At 37.7% G+C, this 26,797-nt stretch overlaps 1 protein-coding gene and 1 long non-coding RNA gene across 5 annotated transcripts in view; one reads left to right on the top strand and one right to left on the bottom strand.

The window, feature by feature from the left end:
• Positions 1-26,797, bottom strand: part of AUTS2 (activator of transcription and developmental regulator AUTS2) — a 1,196,629-nt gene that overhangs the window by 848,521 nt on the left and 321,311 nt on the right. The gene's annotated exons all lie outside the window — the stretch shown is intronic.
• LOC143667145 (uncharacterized) lies at positions 5,650-25,748 on the top strand. The gene is made up of 3 exons (XR_013167893.1): positions 5,650-5,855; positions 8,562-8,752; positions 24,964-25,748. It is a non-coding gene; the product is annotated as an uncharacterized LOC143667145 (long non-coding RNA).

Genomic DNA, 26,797 nt, shown 5'->3' with positions numbered 1-26,797 from the left:
CTCACTTTCTTTCAAAAGAAAAATAGTCTAAAAACCACTGTAAAACCTGGGTGAAACCTGGAACAAAATAAAATCAAATGTGTATGAATAGTAGCATGCCAAGTATTTTGGTTTGCTAATGCTGCTGGAATGCAACATACCAAAAATGGAATGGCATTTAAAAAGGAAATTTATTAAGTTGCAAGTTTACAGTTTTAACGCCATAAAATCGTCCAAACTAAGGCATCCAGGGAAAGATGCCTTGACTTAAGAAAGGCCAATGAGTCCAGAAACACCTCTGTCAGCTGAGAAGGCACAAGGCTGGTGTCTGCTGGTCCTTTGGCTTCTGGTTTCAAACAGTTTTCCCAGGAGCATGCTGCCTCTGAACTTTCTCCAAAATGTTTCTTCTTTTAAAGGATTCCAGAAAGCCAATCAAGACTCACCTAGAACAGGTAGAGTCACATCTCCATCTAATTAAAAGGTCCCACCCACATCTGGGTGTGCCACAACTCCACAGAAGCAATACAAAGTTTCCACCCCACAATACTGAATCAGAATTAGAAGAAACATGGCTGCCTCCACAAGACTGGATCAGGAAAAAGGATGTGGCTTTTCTGGGGTACATAACAGCTTCAAACTGGCACATTAAGTCTGTTTTATAGAGCTATTATTGATGTTTAGAAGATTAAAAGTTCTCAACTAAGGTATATTAAGAGCCTACCATAAGTCAGAAGTTAACCTGGATGCTGTGCATACAGCAGAGAACAAGTGTCTCTTCTCATGGACCTTATGTTCCAGAGGGAAGCACAGACCGTGAAACAGGTAAAGCAAGCAACTGCAGAAAATGATCTGAAAAACCTAGAATAAAGTTAACATATCAGAGCTACTGGGCATTCTACAAAGTGTGAAGTACAATATGATTATCAAGTATACATTGTCTATATATTTACAATATGTTTACCATCAGTTACTCAGGTCCCAGATGCAAGGGCCCATGCTTTCTGTTTTTTTTTTTAATTGTGTTCTCCCAAATGCCTTAAACTATCCTTAGCACAGCATGGAACATCAAATAAGATATTTTAACACAAAAATCAAAGAAGAAATCACAAATAACAATGCTGAAATATATATATTTATAAAGAAATCTTTCTCAGGAGTAAGGCACAGGATTTAATTAAACCAGTTCATTGGATCTGACCCAAGTGTTTTCCCTTCAGAAATTCCAGTAATCTCAGAAGACCTTCATTACCCAGTTCTTCAGCATCCCATACCACTGACAAATACATACTCTCAAGAATGACTGCTAAAATGGTGCTACAAGCCAAGGTCTGAAAAGTTTGATGAAACATCAAAACATAAATTCCTCAGGCATCTGGCAAAGCAGCAGAGAAATTTCCAGGAAGGTCGATAGGACAGATTAGAGCTGCTATCAAATAAATTGTAATATAATAACTTCCCAACTGCTTAGAATTTATCTCACCCTACCTAGTTCTAAATATTCAGTAGAAAAGCCTCACAAATGGTGACAACCAAAATGAAACTTCTGGAGGTTCTCTAGACACAAACAGGAAGATGTTCCAAGGTGAAAAGCATTAGCTGGAGGGAGAGAGGAAACTTCAATGGATACCAATATGGATAATATTCCCTTTCCCCTTGAATCCAGCCAGCAATTCTTTATAGCTGTGGCATTTCTCTCTGCCTTGTGCACTGCTGTGCCGGACTGCAGATACTATAAAATCATTCCATACTGTGTCTCAAGGGAAAGTCAGTGTGGTGGTGGAACCAAGTTGCAGCTGCTTACCACACCCAGAAGACCACAGGCATGAAAGAGGCAACCTCCGTTCTGAAATTACTTCAACTTGGGAAGCCTGACCCTCCACAATGACAAGGTCAAGGACGCATATGTAAAGTTGACACATACCCTCAATTAGAGTTATTCTTTAAACTGATTATGACCCAGGCCATCCATTTGCTCTTGAACAATCCTCCTCTTGACCAAATATGATCTCTGATATTTAGTTTTGTTTTCAGAGTCCAATCTGGCTAGTCTGCATATTTCTTCTCTTTGCATGGGTATTGTGATGGGTTCCTTCCTTATCCTCACCTCCCACATTCAAACCTCCTATTCTCTGCTTCCTAGGAAGCATCTGAGCTTCTCTGCATTCTCGTTGCTCCTACTCTGGTCCAAGCCACTATAAGCTCCCAGGAGGATCAGCACACCTGCCTCCTGTCTGTACTCTCAGGTCATCTAGGATTCACCAGACACACCAGTAGTCAAAAACACCTTTCTAAAATGCACATCATATCCCATCACCCTCATGGTTCAGCCCATTTAATGCTTCCCTCACCCTTAACCATTTACAGCTCCAAGTCCCATATCCTCAAAGCAGGACCTACACAGACCTTGGTGATGTGGCCTCTGCCAGCCTAACTCTATGACACATTCTACCTCACTCTCTCTTTCCATTCTAGCAGGCTCCGTTCACTTATTTTCAAAATAGCCAAATTATTTCCAGCCTCATGACCACCACAGATGCTTGAATATTCTTTCCCACTACTCCTCACCTAGAAAGTTTCTACTCATTCTTCATACTTCACTAAAGGACATTTCTTCAGGAAAGCCTTCCCAGCTTCCCCTTACCTTGGTTAATTCAAACTATTACAGCTTGATGTTATAATTCAAGCTATTAAAGCTTGAATGTTACTCCCCTACATAACATTCATTGCACTTGGAAGGATTTAGTAACAATCTGCCTGTCTTATCATGGGTAATACAGCAAAGAAGTTAAGAGCCCAGGCTGTGGCCAGTATATTTGGGTTCAAATCCTGGCTTTAATATATATGCTGTGAGACCCAGGGCAAGCTAACTTCTCTGGGTCTCAGTTTCTTTATCTGTAAGGCAGGGATAATAATATAACCTGCCTCATAAGTTTCTTACGAAAATTAAAGTACATGAAAAGCATTCAGAATAAAACCTGACACATAGAAAACACTCAATGAATGCTAGCTGGTAGTATTATCACTGCTGTTTAAGTTAATGCTAGCTGAATATCTCCCTTTTCACCACTATAACTCCAAAGCCTAAAACACAGATACTAACTTATCCTAATTCCATTTCAGCATATTTAATTCAACATGGTTATAAAAGAAAACATTATTTGGGAAACAACAATCTTCAATTAGCATTTATTTAATTCTCAAGCTCTGCCCTACGTAGATGAAAAGGACCTCATGCTTAAAGGGAACTATGACTGTACACGTTTCTCCTGTCTCTCCACTGAGTGAAAGAGTTAGCATGAGAGTAAGTTTAAATTATATAAACTTCATCCAATATTCATCTACACAGAGGTATTTCTTAATCTTCCTTTAGCTTTGCAGGGAAGACTGTGGATCAAAGGGCTCACTTTTCACAGACAGTGCTTCATGAAAGGAAAGGGTATCACATTTATCCTCTGGCAGGATATAAGTGAGCTCAGCCTGCCACAGCCACTGCAGCAAGACTGCGAAGACCCAGGCAAAGACGGGGGGTGGGAAGGGTACAGTGGACCTACTAGACAGTAAGAGTTCCAGAAGTGTGATGTTATATTGCTTTTTTGGAAACAAGAATGGTTTAACCCATAAGGGAGTTTAACATTTAAGAGAGATTCTTTTATAATATTCCATTAAAGCAAAGATTCCTGGCCTTCAAAATGAATGGGGAGAAAAAAGTAGTTTTGGATTTTAGTCACTGAATCATTCATCAGAGTCATTATGAGCATTCAACAAATTATTTAAGTTTACAAAGTTAGTAGGTATCACCTGCATTGATAGGTAAGGCAGGTGACACAGATGTTGATGACAAAATGGCACGATGTATTAAAAGTTCCTTTTGCTGTGCAAATGTACTATATTACTATGAAATCTAGATCTTTATAAATTGGATTTGCTTCAATCAGATATACATATAACATAGTGTTCCAGTTTAAAAGATGATCAGCAGTCCCCACAAGGCTTGCACTAATCTGTCAGCAGGGCACTGTCATCTCTTTCTTTGATATATTTTCCCATGTCACCATTCCTCATCCTTCCCACTGTGAGCACTGCTGACTTATACCAGTCACCTTTTTGGTTAGTTCTTGTAATTTGAGTTTCTCTGCCTTCTAACCAGTCCACGTGTTTCTGTCTCACTGTCCGACTCACCACCTACCTATAACTGATCCCCATTTCTTAGCCTAATCCCTGTGCCTGGCTGCTACTCCATCTAGGATACTCCCCCACTACCTCACCTACATACTATACTCCCTCCACTCTGCTAGGCCCATACTTAGCCTTTTCCACTATCCACCCTTCATGTTCACCACATGTGAGTTAACCTGTACTGTACTACCCTTTTATCTGTATCAGATGCTACATTCAGTTATTTCTTATCTTATTCCGATTTAGTTTTGCTTCCTAACTATACTGAAGACACTTTCAGTGCAAAGTCACGCCTTAAGATTATTTTATATTCCCACAATTTGGTGAGTACATTGTGCATCAAGTATATGACTCACTAATCCATTTATTCTAGAAAAGTATGAGGGAACCATGTTAAAAAAATAAAGCAAAACAAAAACATATTTCCCATCTACCAGAATACAAACAGAAAGAAGAAAAGAATGATGTGGCCCGTAAGAGTCAAGGAAACTTCCTAAAGAGGGTCAAGCGGTGAGCACAGTGCTAAAGAACATGTCAAATTTGAAGTTTTACAGAAAAGAAGCAAGAGCAGCGGGAAGATAAAGAAAGAGGGAGCATCTAGCAAGAATGCTAGGGAAAACAGGGGGCCTTATTTGACAAGACTAAAAGGTCTTTTGTTTTTAGACTAATTAGATCATACATTTCAGAATTCGGCCCAACAAGTAATGGGAAGCCCTTACGTGTTCATGTGTTTAAGGAAGGGCTTTAAGAGGATTATTTCTAAAGTGATGAAAAATATATTTATTGAGAGCAGGATGATCCTGAAGATACAGATGCCTTCAAAAAAAGAAGAAGAAGAAGAAGTTTCTGAAGTAGCTCAGATATATAACATGGACCTCGCACCCCAAAACTTCTTATCACCCCCCCACACATGCTCCAATCCTTACAGTACCAGAATTTTCCTAGTGCCCATTGCCTCTCGTCACATTTCAAACTCAGTACCTAAAGATGAGAACTACTGACAAAGACAAAGTCTCCATGCCCAGTGAGGTGGGGACTTCACCAAAATCGGTACAAGGGCACAGAAACAGCAAGAAAGAGACCCTGAAGCATTTCACATTGCAGTGTTCACTCTTTAGAGAAGTGATAACGTTTTCTGGTGGAAACACTGCTACTCAATAAAATAATGGTAATAATTAAAAGCCTAATATTGTGGTCAGGAATAGGAACAGTGATGACTAAGCTCTTTTCCAGTATGGAAGAAGCCAATGCTCCCAGGTCCCAGAGAGAAAACTTCCAAAATCCTCCCATACAAGTGGACTCAAAAGTTTGGTCTGAGGGTATCTTATCTATGACCATGTTTCAAACAACCAGATTTAATATGTACTCTGTTTTGCTGTCCCACCAGACAGATCCTGTTATGTTCCTTTTTCATCATCCTTGCCCAGAAAGATTTGGAAGACAGCTAAGCCACACTATTCCATGAATCAGCACCATGGAAACAAGAATCTTTGTTTTCCAGTAGCATGAGAAGGCCTGTATAAAACAGGCCCTGAATCCCAGACCTAACCCCTCCCTGAGGTATATCTACCTGTTCATCTCTATCCGGAACAGTCTTATCTGTGGCCAAAATGGTTTAATAAGCTGGCTTCAATTTTCAACTTGCTAACTTCTCTCAAATTCTGTGGCAGTTCAAGATGCGAAGTAATAGTCTTTACAAGGTCAGGAAAAACCTAAAGGGAGACTGGCCTTTGAGATTGCTCTCACACTCTCTCATGCCTTCTCATGTTAAGTCATTGGCTACTCCTACATCACACATGCCTCTTAGGAGCAACCAATCTTCTGGGCCTCATCATCCTGCTTGTCCTCGGTGGAGTCAGGTTGGGGGAGGACAGCAAGGTGGGTGGAGAAGGGAGGGGAGGGGAGAGAAAGGAGGGAGAGAGAGAGAAGGGAAGAAAAGAAAGATAACAATTAGTAATTCCTGAGTTTACTAAAATAATCTGTATATACATCACTTAAGTGGAACTGTGGCTCATATTCTAGACTCTCACATTAGTGCTTTTAACATTAAAGTCCATTCTATAGATTGTTAACTCATTGTAGGGTATAAGCACATTGGAGTTGACCCAGAAATTCCCTTGGGGGGGGGGGGCAGACTGTGGGAGGGGGAGAGAGAAAGCAGCCAAGAAATATTTGTGGGTCCCAGTGAGCAGATGTTGCAAGTCAAGTGGAAAAAGACAGCAGACTGACCAAGATGGGTCAAAAGCCTATAGAGGGGAACCGAAAGAGAAGAGACCTGGGGCTCTAGAGGAAAAACTTCAGTTGCTTTCTACAAAATGTATACTGATAGATGAATGTAGAGAAGAAATATTAACTACCTCATCTACTGGGATAAAAAATAACAACAGGATTTTTTCCAGAAAGGCCCAGTCCTAGTAGAGGCTGGAAATTTCCAATCTGTGGTCCTGGAGAATGAGTTTCCAAATGGCAAATATATTATCCCTGTTGCACAAAGTCAGATAGGATCTTGGTAAATGGGTTTCTGGACACAAGAGCCAAGCACAGTAAATGGCTGTTTTAGCAAGTAACATGAGGTCTCTAATTTTGGTCCTACCCCCCTCAATACAACGCAGGACATGGATTTACATGAACTTGGATTACAGGGTTTCAATATCAAGCATCTAATTTCTGACTAAAACTTATAACACTCAAGTTATCCTAGAAATCTGTGTGCCTAGCCATGGGCTCTTCTGAAGATTGGTCCCAAACTTCACAATGCTTTTTACCCACTGATACCTATATATTCCACAGGAACTCTCAAGTCAGCTTGACCAAAATTAAATCAGAATACATCCCTCAAATATGCCCTACCTTCCCTATTTCCTTTGTAAATACTGTCTCTTAGGAGTCTTAGTTGGAAACCTCAGACATTCCTTCCTTATACACATTTTCTCCTTCTCACTGTCTTAATAGATAGTTGCTAGCCAAGTCTTATATTTATGATTCTTAAATGTCTCTCTCAATCCCTTTCTATCCCTAATTGCTTTATATTAGCTCAGGATCTCTATATTTTTTAGGCTCCTATCTTCTAATTGAATAGCCTAGCACTCCCCCAACTCTCACCATTTTTATATATTCCCTATCTCCAAAATGTTGCCAGAGTAATGCTTCTTAAAAGCACATCTGAGGAGGTGACTCATCTCTTTTAAAAATAGGTAACAATTCCCCACTGCCTTCAGCCTTCAGATGAAACCCCAACATAGGTTCTCCATGCTCATGCCAAGACACGTCTCTTGTACCTGGGACCCAACAACAACACACGCCATCCCTTCCAGGCTCTACTTAACATTCCTGCCCCACATGAGATGACTCCCTATGACAGTGTGAAAATATTATATACCCCCAGAAAAGCCATGTTTTAATTCTGATTCAATCTTGTAGAGGCAGCCGTTTCTTTTGATCCTAATTCAATACTGCAGGGCAGAAGCTTTTGATTAGATTTTCTCCTCAGAGACGTGACACACCCAATTGTGGATGTGATTTGTGGGTGTGACCTTTTGATTAGATAGAGACGTGACTCTCCTCATTCCATCTGGTTCTTGATTAGTTTACTGGAGTCCTTTAAAAGAGGAAACATTCTGAAGAGAGCTGACAGCAGAGTAGACAAAAACTTCAGAGTAGAGCTGACACAGATGTGGGCATGTGGAGAACTGAGACATGGATGTTTGGAAATGCTTGGAGCCCAACAGAATGTTGCCATCTTCTTAAGCAAGCCAGAACCTAGAAATAGCCAAGGGAAGCCAAGAGATGAAAGCCAGCCCTGGAGAAGTAAAGTGAGGTGCCCCCACAGGAGTAGAGGCTGAAAGCAACAGAGCCCAGGAGGAAGGGACCAGTAGATGCCAGCCATATGACTTCCCAGCTGACAGAGGTGTTCCAGATGCATTGGCCTTTCTTGAATTAAGGTATCTTTCTATGATGCCTTAGTTTAGACATTTTTTACAGGCTTAGAACTGTAAACTTGCAACTTATTACACTCCCTTTTTTAAAGGCCGTTCCATTTCTGGTATATTGCATTCCAGCAGCTTACAAAGTAAAACATTTCCTGATACACATTCTCAGAAATCCCCTTCTTCCTTTGTGTTCCCAGAATGCTCTATGCACATAGCTATAAAGATCATGATTATGTGACTGCATCTATTTCTAGCTACAGAAATCATGAATCTCTAGAGGGAAAGGAACTACTGGGGTATCTTTAGCAGGTGCCTAACAAACATCTGTTTTTGTAACAGAAGAAGTAAGTTCAAGGCTCATATATTTACCTGAGCAAAGCAAAAGAATAACTTCTCCTTCAGAAGTGACCAAAGCTCATAACGTAATGTGTAAAAGATGACACAAGATAAGGCCCACAGGCTGTTACCTTTCCACAGGTACACAACCACAGCAGTTCAGGGCACGGACAAGCACAGCTGGGCAAAAGCCAACTCCAGCAGAGTGACTGCATTTGTCTTGCTAAGGGGTGGCAACGACAGCATCTGTCAAGATGAGACTGAACAGAGATGCTCAGAACCAAGCAGAGCTGTAACACGATGCACCAGTATCTGGTTGGAGAGCAAACAAGGTACGCTTTCTTCCTCTAGTACACAGCAGGCACCATGCCAAGCACACACAGTGTTTGCTATTTTTGCAAGTCTAATAGGATCTGCTGAGGGGAGGGGTAGGAGATCAACAGTTCATAATGACTCTCATTATGTCTGGTGCATTTTGAGCCAAGATTAGACACTAGACAATTCTCTGTCCAGTGTCAAGGGCTTTCAACTGCCCTTTCATCAGGATAATTCCACTTCAAACTAATTTAGGTTGCTTATAACCCAAGCTACCAAAACTGATACACTTCACTGTTTTCAACCCAGAAAAAGAGGTCAATGCGTACTCAAAACAAAAATGCTGTCCTCAGGGTCAGATTCTATGACTGCAACACACGAGCTATGGGAGAAACATGCCACACGAAAATCTTGCACGCTCTACAGAGCTCTAAATCAGCTAGCTGCCCTGAGACACTCCTCAGGGAAGAGCAGCTCCTGTCCTTCTTACTGACACATCTGCTTCCATAGGTTACAGACCTTTCAACATAAAGTCAGGGAAACTGTTTGGGGAGACATTTGGAGAAAAGTTTAAGCTTACTGATTCCCACTGAAATCAACAGTGCTCTATAAGTTTCACTCCAGGATAGAAACTAGAGCCAGCAATTAATTGTTTTCTTGTTTAATATAAACAGCAAAAATAACAATTCTCTAGATTAGACCTTTACAGCCAAATTAGAGAACAGCACAAACCAGTGCAGAATTTTAACAATTATTCACTACTTTTTCAAACTATAACGTCTGGTTTTATTCTTCTAAGTGTGGAAAAGGTTTTGTGGCAGTACAAAAGGAAATGGTCAAAGGTTTTAAGAAAATACAGATGGGATTTATACAAGGAAAGCACAGAAGATGGGAAAGGAAAGTGAGAAGTAGGAAATAAAAAAGCCTATAATACCTGCCTACTTTTTGCATTCTAAAAATGTATAATACTTCTTTCAAACAGAATCAACATTGTCAGAGACTTTCCAAGAAAGTTAATATATGTTAGTTGGATCAAAAAGCAACACAGGTTAACAATTCATAGAGATCCTAAGTCCTTAAAGTGTTACACAAAGGAAAACAAACAATGCTGAACTCTTACATGCGAAAGGCCACTGTATCAAGAATCAAAAACTTATTTTATAAAAATGAAATAATTCTGAAAGCATGAATTGATTACATAAACATTTTAATTGCTTACTGAATACAAGTCATCTTAAAAATCTCAATATGAACATGTGCTTTAAAGAAAACAACACTTAATGTGGTGTGACTTGAGACAGGCACTATTTCACAGAGTAGAACTCTGTATACACACACATGCCATTACTTATATAAGCAGTATTTTGATTAATGTTCTAAAGCAGCATGTAACTAACACGAGACTTCTTATGAAAACATTTTTATTGAAGTATGACATATAAATAGAAAAATGCACACAGAAATATAATGAATATTTACACACTGAAAACACTTAAATAATCAATATCCAGACTGAGAAACTGAGCACACCAGCATCCCAGTAGGCACCCTTGAATGTACACAATGTTACTTCACTGCACTGAATGTGTGAAGATATTCTGCTGGAACAGCAGCTCTAGATTTTTGGAAAAAAACTAAATCTCAAGAGTACCTTAAAAACCAATAAATTAAGCTGCTATCACAGACTCATAAATTAGGATTAAAATTTAACAATCATTTGTCTAACTCATTCATTTTACTGAAGTAGAAACTTAAATCCAAAAGATGTCAAGCCAAAGTCACGCTGAGTGTTCAACAGTCAGGCCAACACTGGAGGCCAAATCACACTACTCATCAACGTAAGCTGTGCATTAAAGTTCTAGGTGTACAATCAAATAAAAAGCCCTGGAAATTCTAAAATAGCTCTAGGTTTCTAACCTGCAACTCTCTGATATTTTAGAAAAGTTTACAGCAAATACCAATAAGTAGATCAACCTTCCAATTTCCTAAATAGATTCTGCAATTGTACTTGACCCCTTTTGCCCTTTTCTCTCTAGTCTCTCCATTTCCTCACCTCTTGGAGCTCTTCTGAGACGTGATTTCAGTCTTCAATAAACCCTGCCAAAAAAATTCACTTCTAAGTCTAAAATCACAGCCTTTGCTTGTATACCAGCAGGGATGCTCTACTCAAAAAAAAGAAGCCTGGAAGCTGGATTTTTCAGCAACAAAGGACAACAAAGCACTTTTCCATTTGGGGCTGCAGAGGGAGCCAGAACCATGCAATGCAATCAAGTTATACATCTTTCTGTAATTGTAAGAATCCAACACTAGTAAAAATATAAATACACACATCACAGAAACCTACATACACAGTGTTCAAACACACCCATCCAACCCACAGGGTTGGGGAGATTGTGAAAAATACTTTGAGTGTTCAAGGAGGAAAAATCACAACAGTTGTGAGGAGGAGAAGAGCATTAAAAGGAAAACAAAGTCATTTTGTTCCAGTAACGAAAAGACAAATTAAAAAGGAAGTCATAAATTCTAAGATTCCCCAGCCAAGGTATGTAGCAAACTGCTCAAATTGGCAGGTCCTCTAACAAAGGGATAGTCATTTATCATTAAGAACTCTTTATACAGTTTTTCTGGGCAGAGTTTAATAAAAAAACTGATCTCTATGTTCTTCTTTTCCCTCTAAAACATCATTTGGATCATGAGAAGAAGAGGTGGTGTCAGAGAAGGTAGCAAATGGTTTGGAAAAATAAGATTGGCAGGACAAAGAGAAGGAAGAAATTCTGGTTGGTTCCCACCAGGTCAGCGATGTCAACACAAGGTCAAAAAGAGAGATTCAGTAAACCCTGCACCTCTAAACGATTCTCTGATCACAGCAAAATATCATGAAGAATACAGCAGAGTGGAAATGACAGATATTCTGATCAATGGCAGAACAACAGTAAACTAGTAATTCCAAGCCTTGAAGAGCTCATTCATTGACAGCTCTTTCACAACAAACCAAAGTTACATAATAGCAAGTTACAATGATGCAGATGTAGTTTGTATTATAGTGTAGAGACAGTTAAGATTCTTTATCATGCAGATATTGTAGGTAAAACATTAACAATACAGGAAGCCTAAAACTCTACTTACTCAGTCTAAATCATCAAATATTAAATACCCTTATGCCAGTCACTGTACTAGGTTTTGGAGATGCAACAATAAGTCTGGTTTCAAGCAGTACGCAAAGCAGTGGGGGTAAAAGGTAAAAGGGGGGGGAGGAGATATTATCTTTAAAATACCCAAATATACTCATCATGAAATAATTCTGCTCTGTCAACATAGAGGACATGTAAATCTTACACTGAAAACGTGTCAAGAAATACTCCCCAACTGCTTACTTACAGGAAGTAGTGCTAGGGCATCAGAACTTTTGACTATTCTGATGCTATTCCCTCCTTTCCAATGATGTTTTATTATTCCCGGCTGTGTTTATATAAGGATTGTCAGTATCAAATACAATAGAAGTGTGCTCAAGAAATCAGGAGGAGAAGCTAAGGGATGATTTTGATTGCTGAATCATTATACAGATACTCCTTTTCTGTTTTCTGGTATATTGGAATAGACAGAAAGAAATACCTGAGATCTTTAAATTGTAATCCAGCTGCCCTGATCTCTGATAATGATTGTATAACCTTTATGTTGTGCCCTTATGATTGCAAAAACCTTGTGACTAACCTTCACTTATACCCATTTATTCAGTTTTTCAACTTTAGAGTCTTAATGTTTATTAATGAAGGATCTTGGGTCGGCCCAGAACTAACCCATCCGAAGTCCAAACTTATCTTGATAACTGAAACTGGATCTAACCAAAATGGGCTCACTTGACATGCAATCAACAAGTCACCTATACCTCATTATAATACTAAAAATCATGCCAATCATTATATTAAGACTGCTCCTTTCTTTCATTCTGCGACTCAGCATGAAATTAATCTGTGCATGCTCAATCATTAAATCGCCTCTAATCATATTATCTGGGGCCATTGTGCTCATTATCCTTAAACCTGTACATCTTTTAATGCTATAAAACTATCAGAATTACTGCAGTTTGGGGAGACAGATTTTTAAGCCTGTAGGTCATCAGATCACCTGTTTCACACCTAGTAACAATTTTCTCTCTTTGAAACCCTGGTGTTTCATGTATTGGTCCTATGAGCACAGGGGCAAAAGAATCCACCATCTTTGTTCAGTAACAGAAATGTCAAATAATTAGAAAGCAAGATCTAACAGGATTTGGAGAGTCTTTGGACTCTGTAGCCCAAAAGAGAAGGCAAAGAAGAATGAATTATGATCTTGAGTTTGGTTGAGAAGGGAGGGTCAGTGACATCATTAAAAGAAATAGGGGTGAATAATTTTGGTCAAGAGTAACACGAACCAGATATACCCTCCCGCCTAAAGCAAACAAAATCAGTCATCAAAATTTAAGAATAAACATTTTTAAGACAGCACCTGAGTTAATAGAAAATAGTGGTCTGTGAGATACAGGAAACAAATGAAGAAAGCTCTATTACTACTTAATTACTGTCTGAAGAGAATTTTCAGTGTGCAGCATAAGAAAGGGAAACTGAGGTGGAGCCAGGAAGATTCCCTGAGTTGAAGAGACAGACTGAGTTTAAGGAGATTCTGAGGGCAGCTGGAGTTCACAGAATGGAAAACTAGAGAAAACAGAACTTCACAGAGCAAGAACCTCAGAGATCGGCAAAGAATCACCACAGTACACATCAGTGCATGAACAGGAAGAAACTACCAAGGCTAGCAGTACTAGAAAGAAAATAGCTAGGAGTTCACAGCTGTGAACAGTATGCTCCCACCAGGGAGAATGGAAAACTTCACAGTGTATTGGACAAAATACGGAGGAATGTCTTATAAGAGTATTGGGGAATAATCACTCTTAGACAGCATTCTGTTCCAGATCTACCTAACAAATTATAAAAAGAAAATCTCAAAAGGATCAAACTGTCTCCAATTACCTTAACTGCATCCCATAACAAAGCTAAAAGAGACTTACAAGAATGCAAAAACATACAGTATCCATAAAGGTAAAATTCACAATGACTGCATCCAATTGAAGATTACCAGGCATATAGAGACAGGAAAGGCAGGAAAACATGACCCATTCTGAGACAATTAAAAAACTGCTATCAACCCAGAATTGACAGAGGCTAGAATGAGTAAACAAGGATCTTGAAACGATTATTATATTTGTATTCCATATGTTCAAATAGTTAAGTAGAGATACAGAAATTTTTTTTGTAATGTTCAAATTGATCTTCTAGAACTGAAACATCTGAAGTGAAAAATACAATGAATAGGATTAATGACAGAGTAGATGTAGCAGAAGAAAAAAAATAAGGGAAAAAAAATGAAGTAAAATCAAAGAGCATTAGGAACTATGGGGACAACCCTGAGCAATATAATATCTGAGTAACTGGAATCCCTAAAAGCAGTGGAGGCAGAAAAAAGTATCTTGAAGAAATTACCAAAATTTTCCAAATTTGATGAAAAAAACTCAACAAGTGCCAATAACAAGAAATGTGAAAAAAACTGTACCACAGCATAAAATAATCAAATGCTCAAAATCAATGATAAATAGAACATCTTAATAGTTAACCAAAGAAAAATCATGTTAAGAGGAACTGAGTTAAAGAATAGCATGAAAGTTTTCTCTCGGGAAACAATGAGAGAAGATAGTAGAACAATACCTTTAAAGTAAGAGCGGAAAAAAAAAACATTGGGGAGAGGGGGACTGTCCACTAAGAACTCTAAGCTAGGGGATGCACAGGTAGTTCAGTGGTAGAATTCTCACCTGCCATGCAGGAGACCTGGGTTCGATTCCTCGCCCATGCACTTCCTCTCCACCGCTCCAAAAAAAAAAAAAAATTCAACAAATGATGCTGCAATTAAGGGATACCCACAAGGAAAAAGAACGAAATGTGACCCCCACACCATACAGCACACGAAAAAAAAAAAAGCAAAGCAAAATAAAGATATTTTCAGACATGTAAAAGCTCAAAGACTTCACTGCCAGGAGACCCCATGAAGAAGACATATTAAAAGAAGTCACAAAGAAAATGATTACAGGTGTAAATCAGATCTACTCAGGACACCAGAAATGGTAATCAAATTAAGAAATACATATCTTTCTTATTATTTAAATCTCCTTAAAATATACTTCACTTTTTAAACAAACATAACAATGTATTATGGAGTCTATAACGTATACAAAGTACAATTTATGACATAGTAAACGTAAGGCAGGAAAGGGATGCTACTATAGTAGCATTCTCACATTACATATAATGAAATATATTATCACTTGAAAGTAGACTTTGATAAGTTAAAAATATTATTAGCCCTCAAAGAACCACCAAAAAGTAAAATAAAATAAAAGGATTATAGCTAATAAGCTAACAAAGGAGATGAAATGGAACCTTAAAAGTACCCTATTAATCCAAAAGAAGGCAGAAAACAAGAGGAAAGGAAACAAAGTTACAGATGGGATAAATAGAAAACAAATAGTAACATGATGGACTCAAAAGTAAGTATCAATAATCTTATTAAATGTAAATGGTTTAAATATTTCAATTAAAAGTCAATGACTACCAGATTGGATTTTAAAAAACCAAGACCTATCTATATGTGACCTAACAGAAAGGCACTTTAAGTATAAAATGCAACTGCATTAAATCTAATCAAATGGAAAAACGATAAAGCACCCTAACACTACTCAAAAGCAGACAGTACAAATATCAATATGAGACAAAGGAGATTTCAGAGGAGACTCTTATCGGGGTAGAAGAACTTATTTTATACTAATAAAGGGAGCAACAATCAAGCCAACAGAGTACTCTTAAATGTTTATGTACCTAATAACAGAATTTCAAATACTGGCAGAGCAACAAGGAGAAATAGATAAAATCACAAATACAGTCAGATTTCAAAAACCCTCCCTTGATAGAATAGGCAAAAAATCAGCAAGAATGAAGTAGAACTGACCAACACTATGAACCACCTTGACTTTATTGACATTTATAGAACACTCCCATCTACCTACTTCAGGGACCATTTTTTTCTCTTCAAGTGTACAGGAAATATTTATAAAGACAGATCACATTCTGGGTCATAAAACAAGTCCTAACACATTTTAAAAGACTAAAGACATACAGGGATTTTTTTCTGATCAAAACGAATTAAATTTGAAATCAATGCCAGAAAGATCTCTCAAAATATTCTCAAATAATTTGTAAAGTAAGCAGCATACTTCCTAAATAACACAAGACTCAAATAAGAAATCACAAGGGAAATTAGAAAGTATTTTGTACTGAATTAAAACTGGAAGCTTAACATCAGAATTTATGGGGAGCAACTAAAGTAGTATTAAGGGGAAATTTATAGCATTAAACACTTACATTAAAAAAGAAGGGGGAGGTGCATGGATGATTCAGCAATAGAACGCTTGCCTTCCATGCAGGAGACCCTATTCCCATAACACGCACCCCCCCACCCCCCAAAAGGGAGGTCTCAAATCAGTGACCTCTGCTTTCACACTAAAAAACTAGAAAGACAAGCAAATTAAACCCAAAATAAGAAGGAAAAAGAGAAATCAATGAAACAGAAAATAGAAAAACATTGAAGAAATTAACAATGAAACCAACTGCTAGTTCTTTGAAAAGGCCAATAAACTTGATAAATTTCCAGTCATAATGGATATAGAGAGACAGAGACTACCAATAAAGGATATAGGACCACTATAGAATCAAAAGATATTTAGCATATAATGAGAAAATACTTTATGAAATATTGACGTATTCCCCTTTATGTCAATAAATTCAACAACTTAGATGAAACGAACAAATTTGCAGAAGACATTGACTACCAAGCATACTAAAAAAGAAATCAATATACTGCAGTAAGAGGATATTAACACGGAAAAAGAATGAAATGTGACCCCCACCATATGGCATACAAAGGAAACAAAAAGAAACTAAAACATCATTTATCTTATAATTGAATATATAATTAGACTCCTTCCCACAAAGAAAATTCCAACACAGACGACTTCACTGATAAATGCTACCTAACTTTTTTTTCTTTAACTAATAAAAAATATTGTAAAAATTCTACACAAACTGTTCCAAGAAATTGAAGAGGAGGGAATATTTTCCTAATTGCCCTATGAGACCAGCATTACCTTGATACCAAAATCTGACAAAAATGTTACACTTTCCTTCATGAACACCGATGTAAAGACAAAAAAATATTTTCACAATCAAATATAAGAATATATTAAAAGTAATATACTGTGCCCAAGTGGGGTTTAACCTGGTAACACAAGGTTGGTTTAACATTCAAAAATCATTGTAATTCACCATATTAACAAACCGGAAAAGAAAAACCATATAATCATCTTGATAGATACAGAGAAAGCATTTGACAAAATTCAGCATCCATTCTTGATTTAAAAAAAAAAAAAACTCTTAGCAAACTAAGAAAAGAATGGCAAATCCTCAACCTTATAAGGGAATCTATAAAAACTCTACAGCTTTCACTGTCCTATACAGTCTAAGTGTTAAAATGGCAAATTCCATTTCTTATGATATCACAAAATTTGAAACAGAAGAACAAAAACCAAAAGATACAGCCACACTGACAATTGCAATGTATTCTGCTTTGATAATTTCTCCCTTAAAAGTCTCAAGAAGAAATTTTCACAATTCACACACAATCCAAGAAAGAGAAAGTTGAGAAAAACAACTTATGTATTTATTTTGATTAGGAAAAATCCTCACATATTAACAATAAGAAAACAATCCACACACAACCTTCCACGTCTGACTACAAAGCCACTGGGAAACCTTTATGGCAGCAGCTCATAAATCCTAGCCCAAGATCACAAATACAGCTGTAAGGAAATTCTCCCAAGAAAAATAAATGCCATTATAAAAACCACAAGGGAGATTAGTAAGAAACTAAGAGCATATCTATCATTCAACAACTTTTCAAAAGCATATTTTTTAGTTTATCTACTTTAAGTAGTTATTACTTAAAGTTGTTAAGTTGTAATTAGGAACCCAAAGAATGAGACCCTGAAAAACAGACACCATTTCCTACATTTCTCTCATGTTTCCCACATAAGCAACAAAGTTCCAGGCATATGAAACACACTATTTACTGAAGGAATATGGCTCACCTGGAAGAATACAGAAAACCTAGCACAGGGACCGATCTGACTGAATGACTGCTGAGCAGTCCCAATGATACAGTTTCTTCACTCTATATAAATAGGGTAAAGGAAATGATTTTCCAAAAGAAGAATGTTTCTTTAGATCAATGCATATCTCCAAGTATTTACATTTTCGCAAAACCAGAAAAGAAAACTAAAAACCAAACTAAAAATTAATGTCACAGGGTCCAAGAATATGGGCTAGTGGTTAACAGTTACATATAGAGATAATATCATTAAGTTACTTCACCATGAATTAGTCATAAGAAGTAATTTCCATGATTTCCATTTGAAAGATCTAAACTCACAACTCTCAGATCTGTGCTGACAGGTATTGTCCCCAACAAAGAGGTCCCACCATCTCATATTAATCTCTTCTCAGCAAAAGGCTTTTATCATCTGCTAAAAACATTATGTATGAGCATTAAAACATTAAAAATTTTCCATCTAAGGTACCACTGCTATCTACAGTAGTCTAATCACTATAGGCAATAATTTTACGAAAGTGAGACATTACTGCAAAGTAGACTCTAATAAATATGTACTTATTATATACCTAATTGTAAGTTCATCAAAAAAAATATCACCAAAGTACAGGTAATTCATGTTTTAAAACCTACTTTTTAAATGTGACAAAGTGTTAACAAGTGAATCTGGGTATCTGAGGGGAGGAGGAAGTATGTTTGGGTTCTCTGCAAGGGATTTGTATTATTTTACAACTCTTGTGTAAGTCTGAAATTATTTCAAAATGAGAAGTTTAAAGAAAAAAGACCTATTCTTTAATATTTTCAAGGAAAAAGAAATTTTAACTATTCCAGCACTTATAACGTCTTTACACATATTCCAGGTCCCCACGTTACCATAATAACTGAGGGTCAAAGAGGAACAATAACTTGGCTAAGGACTGACAACATGCTACTAGCAAGGCAGAACCTGGAACCCAAGACTCCTGATTCTCAGTCTTTTTGATCAATAAAGTGTTTACATAGCCTGAAAAATCTAACAACAATTGTTAACAATCTTTCTTCAATGAACAAATTCACAACAAAATTGCCCCCTCTCTAACTACATGCAGTGCTTAAGATTTCTCCGGAAGTGTGTTTAGTCATGGCCACAGAACAATGGAAGATAGCTTCCTCTTGACATCCAGGAGGAATAATTTCACTGTGCTGAATAAAAAATCTCCTGACTACTGAAAGAAGAACCTAAATAGCATTTCTCAACAGCAACAGCTAAAGTTTGTCTTCAATTATTGTGCCAGTTTGAAAGTATTATGCACCCCATAAAAGCCACGTTTTAATCCTGCTTCATTCTTGCGGGAAGAGCCCTTTCTTTTAATCCTGATTCAACATCATAGGTGGAACCTTTCATCAGATTATCTCCATGGAGATGTGGCATGCCCAATTGTGATTACATTTTTGAGATGTAATTCCACCCATTCCAGGTGGGTCTTGATTAGTTGACTGGAGTCCTTTAAAAGAGGGAACATTTTGCAGAGAGCAGAGCTGACACAGATGCTGACACAGATATTTGGAGCTGCTTGGAACCCAGTAGACATTGCCATGTGGTTTCCTGTGAGATATAAAGCAAGCCAGAACTTGAGGAGAGCCAAGGAAGCCAAGAGATGAAAGTGAGCCCTAGAGAACCAAAGTGTGGAACCCCCCATAGAAACAGAGACTGAAAGCAACAGTCCAGGCATAAGGGACCAGGAAGAGACCAGTGTGTCTTCCCAGCTAACAGAGATGTTTCAGACACATCATCCTTTCTTGAATTAGAGTATCTTTCCCTGAATGCCTTAGTTCGGACATTTTCATAGGTTTAGAACTGTAAACTTGTAACTTATTAAATTCCCTTTACAAAAGCTATTCCATTTCTGATATACTGTATTCTGGCAGCTTACAAACTAAAACAATTACCTACAAAATCAACAATAATATCGTCTAAACCAAAACACATTATGTGTAAAGGGCACCTAACCGATGTGAAAGTGTTCAATATACTGTTCAGTTGCTTCTCACTCTCTGAATCACAGCTCAACCAACCTAATACCTTGTCTCTTACCTGGCTGCCAAAGAAGGAAAGATGATCATGATTGATGTAGATAAGAATACCTAAGGACCACATTTTAGGAGCATAAAAGAAAGGTATTTATTATCTATCTTTTCATCCCCAGATATATTTCTACCCCAAGAGCAGTTTTCTCATAAGGAATGTTGAAGATGGGCAGGAAATTGAAGATTTTTCTTTCTGCTAAAATGGTTACCTGTGCCATAAAAAGAAATAATAATAATACAAAAAAAACCATTTCACCCTGGAACACTACATCTTAGGAAGAAATAATAAAGGCAATATTTTCTTACAAAACTAAGATTTTACATCAAAGTTTTACAAACTATAATGTGGACTTTGGAGCAAATAAAAGAGCCCAGCATTACAATCCCAGGACCCCACTGATAAGTCCTGTTTTCTATAAACATGATTATCCTTGCTTTGTGCCTTGACTAATCAAGACAAAATACGGAATAATTGTGCCAGGAGAGCTATAATACTGTGTTTACTTCAAATATACCTTTTAGCATATTTGTAGTCACTTTTGCAGGCAGCTTATTTAAAAGAAGCCAATATAAATCCCACTTTCAAATCCTCACATAATTTACATAATTGATTGGTAACAGAAATACCCTCACATCAATAAAAGTTTTTACTTCAATATTAACTTAGTATAATCAAAAGGTTCAGACCACATCTAGTTTTTCTTGATTTGAACTCCTAAGCCACGGTTCATATAAAAGAAAAATTATCCCTTAAAGAGATTTGAAAAGCCTCCAAAGAGCTCAGTATAAGCAGTTTTTGACCTACAATTCCTAAACCTGAATAACATTTCTATTTACAAAAGCCTTCTCTAATGAAATCCACACCCTGATAGAGGTACCCAGCAATGATCATCATGAAGAAATCTGGTAATTTTTAATACTTTTGGTCCATCAACCCAAACACTTGTACCCAGGGTACTTCAAAATTTTTCATTTTACTTCTTCTTGTACCACATTAAATTCTAACAAATTGAAAATTTTCTGGGTTAATAAAGTGCCCTTTTCAAAATATGTTATTTTAGAAGATGGTTTAATCAATTTATGGCTCAGTAGGACTGTGCTTGTGACACATAACCAAGATCAGACTCACTAAAGCCGAAGGAACTCTGATCTGTGGAGATGCACTTTAGGAAACATTTTGATGTGATAGGGGCAGGGGGTCAGGGAATAACAGAAGATGATGGGAAGATTCCTACAGGCATTACAAAAACGTGTGGGCTTCTAAACTCAACAAAGAAGTTAACCTATAAGTAAAGAAAAATCCATGAAAATTCTTCAAGCAAGTCACATGATTCAATCTGCATTCCGTCAAGATTATATGAGAAGGAATTTGGGGAATGGATTGAAGAGTGGTGAGAGCAGAGACTGGGAAGCCAGGTAACAAACTCAGGGTCAGATCTAGCCGAGAGAAGGAGGGCCTGATCTAAAGCAGTGGCAGAAAGGGTAAAAGCAATGGACGGAGAGGGACAGATGAGAAATACACAGGACATATGAAGAGTGAGGGGAAGAGGAGTACGATTTCCAGGTTTCAAGCACAAGCAGATTTATGGCTTGGATGCTTAGCAAATGGTGTGGGCATTAACTAAGAGAATAAACTAGAGAGGAAGAGCAAATTTGGGACAACAGCTCTAGAGTTCAATGTGAGACATGTTGCGTTTGCACTGCTTGTGAATGAACCAGGTAAAAAAATTCTGATACGCAGCTGGGATTATGAATCTGGAAGCAAAGAAGAAAGGCCTGGTTTGCACATTTCAGAAGAAGCAGCTCACAGCTGGATTCCCTCAGAGAAGGGAATCCACCAGAACATACATTCCACCAGAGCAGAGATTTTTGTTTTGTTTGCTAACATATCCCAAACACTTAAAACGAAGTCTGTGCATAGTAGTTCATGGTGAGTAAATATGTAGGTAATGAACATCAAGGGATAGTGAATAGTGTGAGAGGAGGAGTGAATTTAATAGATGAAGTAGCTTTTCTAGAAGTTCGAATCTAATAGATCAAACAGCTTTTCTAGAAGTTCACTGGGAAACCATCCTTTATTACACTGTTTCTAAGAAACTCAGGAATTCCAAAACCAAAAAAAGCAGTTTATAAATTATCTTTTTTGGGGGGGAAAACAACAACAAACTTACTAGTAGGTTGAAAACTACTCTATAGCTATCCTGAGGTTATTTAACTGTTTAATCTCTTATAATCTCACTATAAATTTGAGGGCTAAGTTTTTACCCAACTATTCCGAATTTGAAGTTCCACCTGCACTGAAACTAATCTTCTACTTCTGAATAAACAGAAATGACAGAAAGTGATAAGATATTTCTGGTTTCTCTTTTATGCAAATTAGTACAAAAAGCTCAATATCTAAATAGAATGATAAGATTCTGTGGTAAGATTTACAGGAGTGAGAGGTTACAATTGGGTCAATGGACCATATGTTTTTAAAACCATTTCTAGAAAATGAAATCTCTTCATATAGATTATAGTGGGGAAGGCATGCATCTATATACTTGGGTTGTGTTGTATGATATGTGAGTAAAACTATTTAAAAATGAACAGAGAGAAACAAGTGCTAGAGAAAACATGGAGAAAGACATGTACCTATTCACTATTAGTACGGAAACTGAGAGGTGCAGCTCCTTGGAGGGCAGTGTGGTGGTTCCACAGGAAGCTAGGGGTGGGGCTGCATATGTTCCTAAAACCCTGTTGCTCAGTATACACCTGGAGGAACTGAGTGTGGGGGCACAAATGGACATTTGTACACTGGTGTTTATGGCAGTACTGTTCCCGAATCACAATGGATGGAGGTGGCCTAAGGGTTAAACTACTGAAGAATGGAAAGGGGAACTATAGTGTACACATACAAAGGACTAATGAGCAGCTGCAAGAGGGAATAAAGTTGTGAGGCATGCAACTAGGTGCATGAACCTTAAGGACTGTAAGTTGAATGAAATGTCAGGAACAAAAAGGCAAATATTATCATGCCTCAATCATATGGAATAACTATAATATAAAAACTCAGTGAACTGAAGTCAAGAGCACGGGTTATCAGGTTAGGGTTTATTGTAAAGGGTTTTAGATTGTAAGCTCTTATAGCAGTCACATATATTCAGGAGTTGTAACTTATTTCTAAATTCTGAGATACTGAGCTATTTGTATATAAACTGGTCATTTCCAGAAAATTCAGATATTCATGTGACACCTGAAACTCATTGCTCTGAACTTCACTGCTCGGAAGATATAAAAGTCAGCAGTACCCCATCACACAGGAACTCTTTAAAAAGTTGCAAAAGGAATCAGACTTCAAGGAGAGACATGAAGGAAGTGGATCTGGATAGGACTAAGGCAGAGCAAAATACAGGGTAAAGGATAATATCATCCACACTTTAAAACTCCAACTTCTGTGTGAGAATAAAGGGAGAGATGTCTATTTGGTGCACAATTTATATGTTGGGTAGCATTACCTCATTTAACTTGTATGGTCAGTTTAGCTGAACACCTAAGAACGTAGAAATTTGAATAGAGTGTGAGATTTTTGTAGGTTTGTCCAGGTTAGTGTGATGCTCCAATATATTCCAGAGTAATCTGGGCAGTGAATAAAGAGGTGTTTGCAAAGTTCCCTTGGGGGAATGAGGAGAAAGGAGGAAATATTTAATTACCCCATTTGGAGTATTTCTGATATTCTTACAAGCAGTGGGGACAAGCAAGTCAATAGGCCAAGCCCTTGATCCTGGGCTTTGCTTCCATGAAAGGATAGGGTAAGCCTACTTAAAACTAAGCCTAAGAGTCATTCCCAGGAACCTCTTCTGTTGCTCAGATGTGGCCTCTCTCTCTCTCTCAGCCAACTCAGCAGGTGAACTAACTGCCCCACCCCCTCCTTGGGGCATGACTACCAGGGGTATAAAACTCCCTGGCAACATGGGATAGGACTCCTGGGATGAACTGGGACCCAGCATCAAGGGACTGAGAAAATCTTCTCGACCAAAAGGAGGAAGAGAGAAATGAGACAAAATAAAGTTTCAGTGGCTGAGAGATTTCAGAGTGGAGAGGTTATGCTGGAGGTTATTTTTATGCATTTTACAGATATCCCTTTTTAATTTATGGTATATTGGAGTGGCTGAAGGAAAGTACCTGAAACTGCTGAGCTGTGTTCCAGTAGCCCTGATTATTGAAGATGACTCCATAAAGATATAACTTTTACAATGTAACTAGAGTGATTGTGAAAATCTTCTGTCTGCTGCTCCTTTAATCCAGGGACAAACGATTTAAAAAATATGGATAGAAATAAATAATAGTGGAGATAAGGGTAAATTAAATTGGGTAGATGGAAAGACTAGAGGTCAATGAGAGAGAGGAGTAAGGGGTATGATATATATGAGTTTTTTTCTTTTTATTTCTTTTTCTGGAGTGATGCAATGTTCTAAAAAATGATCATGGTGATAACTATACAACTCTGTGATAAGATTGTGAACCATTGATTGTATACCATGTATGGAATATATGTATGTGAAGATGTGTCAAAAAAATATTTTTTAAAAAACGGCGGGGGGGGGGGGGGGAGGTGGGCAGAGAACATCTCCAGAAAAGAGGTAGGTCATGGTCCATGCTAAACAAATGGCAGTTTCTGGTGACACTGGGATTTTATTAAGATTTCAATAATCTGCAAATAGTAAGCATAAAATTAATGGTAATTAAAAAAGAAATTCATGTGAGATAAAAATACGAGAATCCTAAAGCCCTTATTTGTAAAAATAAGAACCCGAAAGGACTGAAATACAGGGCATAATTATAATTAAAAATAATTAATTATTACTTCTAATAATTATTGATACCTTCAGTAACAGAAAACATTGTTCTCAAAAGGCTTTTTTTTTTTTTTAAGGGAGGGCAGAGTCAAGAAAAATGGAAACACTGGCGAAGAAAACAGTCATCCATAGAGTTTTCACTTAGCATAATGGAAAAGAAACTATTTTAAAGATCTCAGCACATGTATCCATCCTTAGATATTCAGTCTCTAAGAGATGTTCAATCGTGTTTCCCTTTGAACTGCACTTATTCCGCCAGACTCAGCCTCGCTTATGTTAAGAGTTCTCCACAAGGTCAAGACAGATGTACCAAGCTGTAAAAGCAGTTATCATTGAATATATCCTTTCTGTTATGTCAGAGTCTCTTGTATGGTGTTTGCACACAAAGGATTCTCAGTAAATGTTTGCTGAGTGAGGAAATATGCAGAAGATGTATTAGGCCACCCAGAAATGATTTTTTTTCTAAGGTCCAAACATTTCAGACAAAGAGCATATGGGACAATAATTTTCCTGTGCAAAGACACTGCTTTTCATGCTTTGACACTAAAAATAGGTTGTACTTTTATGGTGGAAAAGTAGAGCCCCACGTAAACATTTGCATGTGAAAGAGGGCTCAGTAAATTCCACCTCACTCCCACCTACCTTGCCTCTTTGTCTCTGCTATTTTGTCTGGTCTCCTTCTGATTATCTCTGAAAAATGGAAAGTTGTTCTTTCCCTGAGCCAGCCTGTCCTAGCTGTACCAGAAATCCTGTTATCCTGACAGGCTAGAACCCTGGGAAGACAGACTGTTGACACATTCCATAGGAGAACAGCAGACACGACCCACCAGAGGGGCAGAGATGTCTTGGAATAAATTTTTACCCAGTGTGTATGTGCTGATCATTATCTCATTTTATGCTGCATATTCCCAGAGAAGGAAAACAAAGACCATATTGTATCAGAGTTTTTCCTCCCCTGTAGGCAATTAAAGTTGAAATGCCAGAAGAGTGCAGGATCGGCAATTTCATCAATTAGAAAAATATCATTCAAATCTTCAATCATTCAACTTTAATTACTGAGTGTGTTCTATGTTCCAGGCAATGTGCTGCAAATATTGTGGTGGAGAAATGGATATAGTACCTTCCCACAGGAGAACACAGAATCTAGCAGAAGAGGCTGGCATCAAGGAAGTATACAAAAAAATAAAAATCTATGCATAAACTGCGCTAAGTGTTAGGAAGAAAAGAAGAGAGGTACAAAAGAAAGAGGACTACAGACACTGGGTTAAATAACATGGTCAGGAAAAGCCTCTGTAAAGATGACATTCAGGTCAGGTCTAAAGGACGAGAAAAAGCCCATGATGCAAAGAACAGAGGAAGGAGAATTTCAGGAAGAGAGAATAGAATGTGTAAAGGGTCCAAGGCAGAAAAGAACTTAACATGTTTGAAGAAATGAAGGAAGGGCCAAGGGGGCTGCAGCTAGTGAGCAAGAGACAGCGACATGAGATGGGAGAAACAGGACATTCCATAACTGAGCACAACAGATTGAAGGAGTCTGAATCTTACTTTGAATACACTGAAAAGTCACTGAGAGAATTTCTATCTGGGAATAATATGATCAAAAGTATGCTTTTTAAAAGATCACCCTGGTTACTGAATGAAGAATGGACCAAAAAGGGACAAGAGTGGAAATGGGAAAGATGAGAAGAATGTCATAGTTCTTTTCAACCGAGTGACAGCAGTGGGTCTTAAGGGTTTTACTTCCATACATGCAACACAGGCTTGGGGCCCTTGGTGTGTCACAGAGCAAGAAAGTAAGTCCCCAGGAAGCTTGACATTAGGTGGCAAGAAGGACAAATATACAGCCAACCTGAAAACAGGGTTTGATATGAAAAGAGCCAAAAGTGAGTTATAAATCAAGTGAATGTATAT

This window comes from Tamandua tetradactyla, chromosome 23 (genome assembly GCF_023851605.1).
Source record: "Tamandua tetradactyla isolate mTamTet1 chromosome 23, mTamTet1.pri, whole genome shotgun sequence".
NCBI classification, from domain to species: domain Eukaryota; kingdom Metazoa; phylum Chordata; class Mammalia; order Pilosa; family Myrmecophagidae; genus Tamandua; species Tamandua tetradactyla.
The sequence above is the reverse complement of the archived record's forward strand: the minus strand, read 5'-3'. Positions and strand labels throughout refer to the sequence as shown.